The sequence below is a fragment of the Lolium rigidum genome, chromosome 7 (assembly GCF_022539505.1).
Source record: "Lolium rigidum isolate FL_2022 chromosome 7, APGP_CSIRO_Lrig_0.1, whole genome shotgun sequence".
In the NCBI taxonomy this organism is placed as follows: domain Eukaryota; kingdom Viridiplantae; phylum Streptophyta; class Magnoliopsida; order Poales; family Poaceae; genus Lolium; species Lolium rigidum.
This window is the reverse complement of record NC_061514.1, coordinates 123,619,683-123,630,143: the sequence shown is the minus strand read 5'-3', so window position 1 is coordinate 123,630,143 and position 10,461 is coordinate 123,619,683. Positions and strand designations below refer to the sequence as shown.

The 10,461-nt window shown below is 43.3% G+C and overlaps 1 long non-coding RNA gene across 1 annotated transcript; it reads right to left on the bottom strand.

Annotated features, from left to right (window-relative positions):
- Positions 1–6,010: 6,010 nt before the first annotated feature.
- On the bottom strand, positions 6,011–9,809 carry LOC124677772. The gene is made up of 3 exons (XR_006994223.1): positions 9,689–9,809; positions 8,831–9,492; positions 6,011–8,723 (listed from the first exon to the last, which is right to left on the bottom strand). It is a non-coding gene; the product is annotated as an uncharacterized LOC124677772 (long non-coding RNA).
- Between the last annotated feature and the right edge of the window lie 652 nt (positions 9,810–10,461).

The following is a 10,461-nucleotide window of genomic DNA, read 5'->3' as shown; positions in this document are numbered from 1 at the left end:
ACCCTAGTTTTCACTCTTATTGTTCAACGAGCGTTTTATTTTTGCTAGTACTACGTTTAGCTCTGGTTTTTCACTCCTATTTTGTTCAGAGCTTGTTAGTATGCTTCAGTTATATATGATTATCTCTCTGATCTTTAATGAATATTATAAATGAGAGTTGTTTCAAATAAGTTGATTGGTGTTGGATACGAGTAAAAAGGTTTCATATTAATAGTGATGCAAATGGAAGATCTCCTCTGATGTTTCAATTGGGTTGAATTGATCATTTAGTTTAGACTTTTAATATCACCATATGCTTTAATTAATAAGTTTTGTCACTATGCATGATTATGACCATTATTGCTCTCTTAGTTGGTCGCTATCTTTCTTTTTACTAGCCTTCATTCTGTACTGAGTATGATCTTTACTCGTGCATCCAACCACCAAAAACCAAAATATGCCAAAAGTGTCCACCATACCTACCTATATGTGGTATTTCACCGTCACTCCAAGTAAATTTAAATGTGCTACCTTTAAAACCTTCAAAATAATTCCTTGTTTTTGCAATACATAGCTCATGGGAAAGTAGCCTAAAAAAATATTGTGGTGAGGAATATGTCACTTATGTATCTTAGTTCTTATAAGCTGCTTGTTGTGTGGCAACCATGCTGACATGGGGACACCATCATCATATTTTTGATAAATATCATGTGAGTTACTATGCATGTCCGTCTTGTCTGAAGTAAAGGAGATAATCATGATAAAAGGTTAGAGTATGCATATTGTTAGAGAAGAATATTGGGCCGCTAACCAAAGCCATGTTTACATGGTGGAAGTTTCAGCATGGACATTAAAACCTCAAAAATCTCTTATGAGAAATTTATGTTGCCAAAAGCTTTAAACTTAAAGAGGAGTCCATTTGTCTGTTGTCCATGTTGTCCCGGTATGGATGTCTAAGTTGAGAATAATCAAAAGCGAGAAATCCAATGCGAACTTTCTCCTTAGACCTTTGTACAGGTGGCATGGAGGTACCCCTTTGTGAAACTTGGTTGAAACATATGTAATGCGATGATAATCTATGGAAATCCGAGCTAATTAGGACAAGCTGCGGGCACTATTAGTATTCGATGCACGAGGCTTGCAACTTATAGGAAGTTTTATACATAACCTATATTACTTATTGCTACCGTTGACACAATTGTCTCTCTTAAAATTTTATATCTCTATGTTTTCAAAATAAAAAGCTGTAGCACATGTTTAATCTCTGCTTCCCTCTGCGAAGGGCCATTCTTTTACTTTTATGTTGAGTCTTCATCTTCTAAGTTATATGCACCATCTTATGAGAGCATAGTTGTCATTCTTAGTTTTATGTGCATGGTCCCAAAATTATTATTGATTCAATCATGAATATGTTATTAATTGTTCTTAAATTATTTGTATCTAGTCATCCTTTGAACTTTGAAGGTGCATGTCACCTCAAAAATTATTCCTTTTATCACTTACCTACTCGAGGACGAGCAGGAGTTGAGCTTGGGGATGTTGATACCTCGCAAACGTATCTATAATTTTGATGTTCCATGCTTGTTTTACACCAATTACTATATGTTTTAAGGGACTAACCTATTAATAGTTGCAAAAGTGCACAAGTTCTTGGTTTCAACTTTGTTGTGCAGAAATAGGCAAATATGGAAGGAAATAGCTCATTATGGTGAAATCTGGAATTTCCCGGAATCTATCCCTGCTGAACACTTTTCAAAGATCGCTTCGAAACTCCATCAAAACGACGTCCAATGGAAAAGTCGTAAACTACAAAGTTGTAGAGAATTTCAAACCGAACAATTTGGACATCTTATTCGTCTAGAATGGACAACGGATGCATCCGGGGAGCAGAATTACTGCGGAGGTTCGTGCAGTCTCGGGACTCCGAAAGTTGGTGACGTATTTGACACAAACTCTTTCCATACCTGGATATTTTGGTCCAGCCACGAGTTGTGAGGCTCATGAAGGACAGAGGGGAGTCCTAGGAAGGTTCTTGAGGTGCCCAAGAGCTCTTGGATCAAAGGGGCATCCATCTCATGGCCTAGATTGCATCTCCAACACTATATATTAATGGGAAATCCTATTTTTGAAGGCCCCCAAGCATTGTCACGAAAATCCTCCTCCTTGGCAGCAGCCAAGGAGGGGGAAACACTCATCTACAACAGCACCAACTCAAGAAAGAAGAATGCTAAGGGGCGGCGCTCCCCCATGATGCTGGCGGCGGGGAAGGAGTCCTTGGTGCCCATTATATTTGTGCGCGCATGGATCAAGCACCATAGGATTGGTAGTACTTGTATACTAGAAGGGGGAAGTTCTGCCGGAGTGACAGAAACCTAAGGACGCGAACCGGATAGTTGCATGTATGGGAGTAAGAGGACCATTTACTTAAGGCTATGGTTGGGGAAACCTTTATGCTTGCTAGTATTTACGGATGTTTGCTAGCAAGTCAATCATATAGTACTTGTAATCCCGGAGGGAGAGTATGTATATTTATCCTCTCCTACATAGAAAGCTGCATCGAAGACATTGAACCCAAGATCTTCACTAATTGATCTTGGACAAAGCCACCACTATTACCACCACCTTTCCACACTCATGGTACTGTTAGTTTAGTTTGTTTTATTGCTGCAGCACTAACATTTATTCCGTGTATTTTATTGTTCTGCAAAGTCACCTCTCATACCCGTTATCGCTCTAGTTTTATTTCCTAGATATTGCAAACGCTTAGTGTGCGTAGAGTTCTATCAGTGGTTGATAGAACTTGAGAGAATGTTTATCCTACCTTTAGCTCCTCGTTGGGTTCGACACTCTTACTTATCGAAAAGGCTACACGCGATCCCCAATACTTGTGGGTTATCACTCGCTTTGTGGGACGGGCTCGCAATCCAGCTCCGCGGGTCAGCGCTCGCGCAGGGGAGGCCGGCGACTCCTCCAGCCACGCCGACGCGTTCCAACGTCCGCGCTCCGCCTGCTGCTCCAGCGTGGGATCCTTGGCCACAGCCTCCTGCCCGTGCGGCGGTACCTCCTCCACCGCCGGCGTACGAGCTTCCATGGCCGACGCCGCAGCTGATTGACCTCGTCAGCAACGACGACCAATAGACAGCACGTATTAGCACGCCTTTCTGGCTTTTTTATGAATGAAAAAAAAAATTATGCGTCGTGCCGCTTAAGCCACCCCGAACGCAAACGGACGCCCGGACGATTTCGACCATTTGGCCCGACGCAAACGGACACGACGCGTCCGTTTGGACGTCTCAAATGCGTCGCGCCGCTGGAGATACCCTTAGACATCACAAATGGATCAGACGGGTGCCGCCAGGGACTGTGGCGGCAAAGCCCGCCACCCGTCCATGTCACCCTGCCGCCAGGAGCCGAGGCAGCATGGCCTATATCTTTCGTTGCGGCTTGACGGCCGGACTAACGTGCCGCCACAGGCTAAGGCGGCAGGACCTGCCGTCACGGACTACGGCGGCAAATTCCACGTGTCGCCTGGCAGGTTCTGCCGCCACCAAAGGGTGGTCTTTTTTGGTAATTTCGTTCAGAATTGGTCCTTTTTGACAATTCGTTGGGGCAGGTGGTTCTTTATGGCAAAATTTCAATATTTTGATCTAACAGCGAAGCCTCATTGTTCGCTCAACTGAATTGCATCCTCCATTTTGTCCACCTCATCTACAAACTCAGCTGACAACTGATAAACGTCTCTGGGTTACACCCTTTGCAGCCCATTTCCTTCAACACAACTCAAAGGATATTTCCATCCTGGCAGTTTCGACAAACCTGTCTACTAGTGTGTGGTAAGTGATCGAATCATTTGCTTAAGCTAGTAATCATACACGTTTCAAGGCAAGTCGTTCCCACTAAAAAGAAGTCCAGTTTGAACCCTGAACTGTAGTGCTTCAGGAAGTAGTTTCGTAGTACTAACTTTCTCTAATAAAGCTTGAAGGAGTTTGCTTGGACTTATCTTGACTGCACTTACATTTTTCCAAGTCTCCAATCATAGCTAGCTCTGCCACCCACTTTGTGTCATGTTAAAAAATGGCAAAAGATAAACACATTCATCTTGTCCTTTTTTGTATAGAAGACGCCTGTCATATTTTTTAACAATTTTTTGCAGGCTTCTAATCCATATGATTCCCTGCATTCATCAGCAGGCACAAATATTTCAGGTACTTGATCCCTAGATTTAGTCCCAGGCACTTAGCTACTCTCTTTTTTAGCTGACAACTGTAGGGGAGGCCTCGACAGTAAATTTTATTGAAAAACGAACAATATGTACAAGATAGAGGGAAGGAATGTACAAAAGGGCTTAGCCCAGGGCATATCCCAAAGGAACTACAGAGCGTCTAGCCAGGCTAAAAGGGGGGATTTGAGATCATCCTTCATTCTGTAAAAAAAGGAGGAAAAGGTCCCTTCTGAAAGAAAAGGTCCAAGCTCTAACAGAAGATGCTTCATTATCAAAGATAAGACCATTCCTACGCTTCCAAATATTTCAGCAAGCTGTGGCAAAAACTTCAAAGAAGAAAGCTTTTCCAAAGTTGCATCTAGCTGTTGTAATCATCTGGGGAATTCAAGGCTGTCATTGATCATGATGTTATTTTTATCCAACATTGCCTACTGAAAGTACAGCTCCAGAAAATATGATCCCTGGTTTCCAACAATCTGTTGTCACAAATTTAACATAGACCATTGTTTACTAAGTTACTATCAGTTAACTTGCTTGTTTTCAACATGGTTTGTTTAATGCTATTAACTTAGTATTTCCAAACTCCCCTCAAAGATATTGTCTTAGAAACATTTATGTCAGTTTCCAAACAGCTGCTCGCCCCACTGCGCCGCCGCCTCTGCTTCCGCGTCTGCGACGTAGGCCTCGTGCCACGCCGCGAACCGTGGGTCCTCGTCGTTGTCGGAGCTGTACTCCGCGTCGGGTTGCGGCTCCGGCTGCGGTGGTGGTGGAGGCAGCGCGCGACCGTTGAGGCCAAGCATGGAGTACGTCGTCTTCAGACGGCGCGGTATTTTGAGGTGGAGAGGAGAGAATGGAGCAGCGGCGGTGGTGGAGATGAGAGGATAGCACTGCGGTGGTGGACGGCATACGTACTATATAGCGGTGGGAACTACGGCGGCGTAGGCGACAGGACGCCGCGTGGCCAGTCGCTGCCCTCGTGACCACGTCGATTTCCGCGCGGGAGACCATTAAACGCCGATGACCAACCTTTCCGCGTCGCGACCGATGCGAACCGTCGCGTCCTCTCGCTGACAAGGCGCCCCCACCCGCGAAAACCGTCACGCCGCGAGGCGCCGGCGCGCCCGATTCGCACCCTACGCGAAGGGACCGGCACGGGGATGCTGACGATTCTATTGGGCTCGAAAACTAGCCGGCGCCGTTTGGGGCGCACCGGTGCAAGCTCAAAAATCACGCCGGCCCACAAACGATATCGGGGCCGCCGGTGGAGATGCTCTAAGAATGCATATTATTTATCTATATAAGGAATGTATACTGATTGTGTTTTGTGTTGTATGAAAGCCACATTTCTAAGCTTTTGGATCAGCATTTAGTAAATCTCATCCAAAATAGTACTCCCTCGGTTCCCTGTTAATATAGTATAACTTTGTACTAAACTAGGAAGATTGGTGCGGCGACACGCCGCACCCGTGAGCGATATCTATGCTGGTAATTAAGTTAGTAACACTACTGTCAGATTGGAGACGTAGATGCATCCACGCACAACAACAAAGGCTATGTTATACTACAAACTTGTAGTAAAAAATAAATACATGGTCCAGTTGATTGATACCGACTGGGTTATAATCATTTTGCTGCACCAGTGACTGCCATGATGATTTATCGACATGGTGAACCATACAGGGCCAGCTCCAACCAGTTAATATCGATGGCCCATCTTTCTGTTTCGGCTTACATAGTTCCACCTTTATATGTCAAATGTACCATGTCTCAAATGTTCAATATGCCATCCTACATTATACCATCTATATATTAAATTTAAATAACACCCAAAACAGCAGCATTTTATTGTCACAACTCAGGTTTCAGTTCGCGTGAAAGAGAAAAGGTAATCCAATGGTTTCAGAAGATCAATAAACACCCACTTTGTACATTGCTGTTTGTCATAAGGTCAATGAAATAGAACAATCTTTTCTGGCACAAAATCTGATGATTTCTTATATGCATAGTTTAAAGAATCATTAAATATTTTTAGACAATATATTTCACTCAGTCTATAAGTCATTTCCCTTGACAAAGCAACGATGCCAATGGCAAACTTCTTACCTGCAATCGAACACTGTTGATAAACTTGTGTTTTAACATACATAAGGAGTGATATAACTTCCTGCCACTAATTTCTGCTTGCTTATCGTAAAGATTCTGCGAAAGAAGTAGTCAAGTCTTCATCTAATGCCAAGAGATACATAGCAGATCAACTTGACACCAAATATATGTAACATATTGCAATACTGGAGCCACATAAACTTATGTATAATTATATATGCAAATGGAAGAACATGAGGTAAAGTGATTTTCACAAAAGCAATTTACTTAAATATTTGTGCCATCTTGATAATCCATAACCAGAATACGTGCATGGTAAAGAGTTTGTAACTATGTTATTGTATATTAAGTTGGATATATAACATCAGAATTTGTTTCTTCTTTCCTGAATTGATAACCTTCATCTGAAGTACTTAGGTCGATCAAATTTCTGAAAAGGTGTATATCGGTAAGGGTAATATACTTCTATAATCAGCACAGAGTCAGTTTTCTAGGTAAGAAAACAATGTCTCCACAGGTAGAAACCATGGAGGGCAATATGATCGCTTATTGTCTTATGTTCCATTAGTATACCCTGTAACTTCGATTGGATCAACATTCACTAATCAGCATATATTCAGAGGAAGCACAATACGTCAGCACATTCAACTATTCTAGGAACAAATAAAATTTAAGAACAGGTACCACAACACATTCAACCAGGCAAACCATTACCTTGCAGCTGGAAATAGAAACAAAACAGCCTCCAAACTCCAAGCAGAGTTCACCTATCAGCAGCAAACGTGTGGAAAAAAACATGAAGGAACAGCAAGCACAGGAAAGAAAGGGAAAACACCTGTTGCATAACCCTGTCCATTGATTGATTTTTCTCAATGGAATTATAGGCACACCAACCTTCAAAGAGACTTTCTAATAGTGTGACAAATTACCAAGGACGGCAGCATGGACAAATTTAGAGGGCACAATAAACCTACATCACCAACAGATAGTGTGACAGCTATAAATTCCCTTTGCAACCCCAGGGACCCAAGAAAGAATCACTTCATCTATTGCACTTGCTACATTATTAGTAGGGCAAACTATAACACTTTGCGCTAAATAGAAAGATTCTAAATAATTTTCAAAAAATTAAATCACAATCTGCATCAACTATAGTAGACATGTGATTAGAGTTTGGTAACAGTGACACATCAGGAGGTCGATGCAAGGCACATGTGAATGGAAGTAAAACTGAATCATTGGGTGAACGGCACAATGTAAATAGAAACAGAGTTGAACCAGCTTGTATAACATTGCTGGGCTAGGCAATATATAAAGAGTAAACAAAGCATTCAACCATTTATTCTGATCTGGCAAGAAAGAGAAGCCTAACAAATTAGCATCAATTGATTTTAATTAGAAGAAAGAAAGGAACTCTCTAACCCTACTATTAAGTCTGAATTCCAGGTATTATACTCAATAGAAAAGCTTCATGAAGGTAAAGTTTCCATTTCCAGTACCAACTTATTTCTCCTCTGTAACACATATGCAGGACCAAACTACTATAAAAATAGGAACGACATATGCATCAGAGCCATCATTTTCAGTCAAATAAACTAAGCACTATAACAATGATCAGAAATAAATATTTTCTTTAACAATCTGAAAGAAGCATGAGGTTCATACATAATCAACATCTAAAATTTGTTTCCTCAATCAAATGTGAACCATTTCCCTATAAAATAGGGAGATGCTAACAGATACATCTGCGTTATGATGGAATGGGGAGAAAAGTAGCAACCAAGGATTTTGCAATAGAAAGGAAAAAAGAAGTAAAACTGAACCTACTGTCAAAAACCTGATTGTCTGACATTCTTAAATGTCTCAACTATGTCTATGTAAAATGCAATAAGCATAATCCATGCTTGGCTCTGTTCAGTTGCGAAGCAGGGCCTGAAGATGCATAAAAAACAGAAAAAAAAGAGAATATATGCTACGTACTGAAGAAAATACATAATATATACAGTACCATTGATATTACTGACAAATAAGAAAATATTTATATCAATAAGGATGTAAAAAGGTTCATTTAATAAGCAATCTAAAGGAGGTTGAGATATATAGTTAAACAGGGAAATTCGATATGATTATGTGCATCTGCATTATGATGGACTCCGCAGAATTAAACAGAGAAGTGAGTGTGCACATTGGCCCTTCGTATGAACTGCTGACATAATTATTATTTCTTGATGATACTCAGCAGCCCCACAATCATCATTAATATCACCAAGCCCTTGTGATTGCACACAACTGTCTCGCTGCTTAAATTACCTAAAGTATAAGAATTCCCGGTTAATGGCATCTTACAGTCCACGGCCGTGGCTAAATATCCCCATTTAGATTATTGAGGTGTAGACATGCATTCCCACTGTCAGTTTTCCTGCACCACATATGGAAAATACGTCAAGACGAATCTCATCGTGAAAATTGCCAGATGTGAGCAGTAAGTTATCGATGAAAAACACATCTAGAAAAATCTTAGCCCACCTATTTTCAATGCCTCAATTGTAGAAGGATTTCATCACCAAAAATTGAGCCCAATCATCATAAGGAAACTTGGAGAAACAAAATATAGTGCTCAGAGATACCTCTGACAGTGTAGCCATCTTAGATTCAATATTGGGCATGAGACTAAACTATATGATCCAGTGCTTAATAACCGAGACCAAAGTGCATAGAAATGACGTCACTGAGTCACTCACACACGAAATCAACCTGCTGAACAAATTAGTTCCCATAATATACTATCAGCCTAGCCTGCGTATCTTCCTGCCTAGCTGACGGCATCTTCATCCGTTTGTATATCGGGTAAGCTCCTATACTTATTCATTCAAAACAGTTTTAAGATTGACTAAGTTTTGATTCCACACAAGGAACCAAAGTGATAGGGAACAAAATATAATCTGTACTTATTAGAAGGTGAAACTGCTCAATAATTAAAAGGTGAAATGGCGCGAAAAGATGCTGAAATTCGAAAGAAATTAAGTGTTCAGAATCCGAGCAACTTGCTCGACTTACCAGATTGATATGTTGGTCTCCCGAGTGCACTACCAATTTGGCTCGGCACCACCCCAAACCAAGCCTTCCCTTTTGGCCGTCCTATAGGTCACGCTGCAGGATTAAAGAGCCAAAGGACGCCACAAGAAATCCTGCAAAGTTTCGTGTGTGTTCGGAACTTTTGTGAGATTGAAATAGAAAACCTGCAACGAATCCAAACAAGAAGCGACGCTACGGTGAACTGCTGATGTCCACTTGACCGAACAAAGGAACATAATGATTAATGGAAGGGAAATGGCCAGATCGACGGCAAAGAGATGGAGGGAGAGAAAATGAGGAATAGGTCACCTGGATGGCGGAGTCCCTGCACCGGTAGTCATCAGACTCACTGCCATGCTCGTTCTCTACGAAGCCGTCACAAAGCTCGTGGGGCTGCGACGGTGCTTCACGACCTTCTCCCGGCAACGACATCACCCATTGGTCTGGCTCCCTCCGACGCGAGGTGACGACCCAGCGTTGCTCTCGTTCCGGCTAGGTCTCGCGATGCATCGTCCCGTGGCCGTGGAGGCCGACGCCCGGCCCGGCGAAGCCCTCCGGCACGCGGACGGTAGCGCGGCGCCGATCTGGTGTGGCTGCAACGTCGCTTCACGGCCTCCTCCCGGCGGCGACGGCACCCCTCGGTCTCGCTCCCTCCGATGCGAGGCAACGCCCCGGCGCCGCTGTTCCCAGCTAGGCCTCGCGACGCATCGGCCCGTGGCCGTGGAGGCCAACGGCCGGGGCGGCGAATCCCTCCGGCACGCAGATGCTAGCGCCCCGCCGGCCTGGCTCCCTCCAACGCGACGCGGCCTTGCAACGCAGACGCCCTAGCGCTGCTCCTCCCGACACGGCTTAGCGTCGCGTCGGCCCATCGCAGTGGCGGCCGGCGGCGGACCTAGTGAAACCCGCTGGCAGCCTGGCACACAACTAAAGAACCCCTAGCACGGGGGCATGGGAAGCTTCTAGCGCGATGATAAATTTGGCCTCGGAAAGTCGGGGTGTTCTAGTTCGTTCGGTGGAAGCGGTGGTGGCAGGTCCACCCACGAGGCCACGATCAAGCCACGATCATACAAACACTGGAAGAC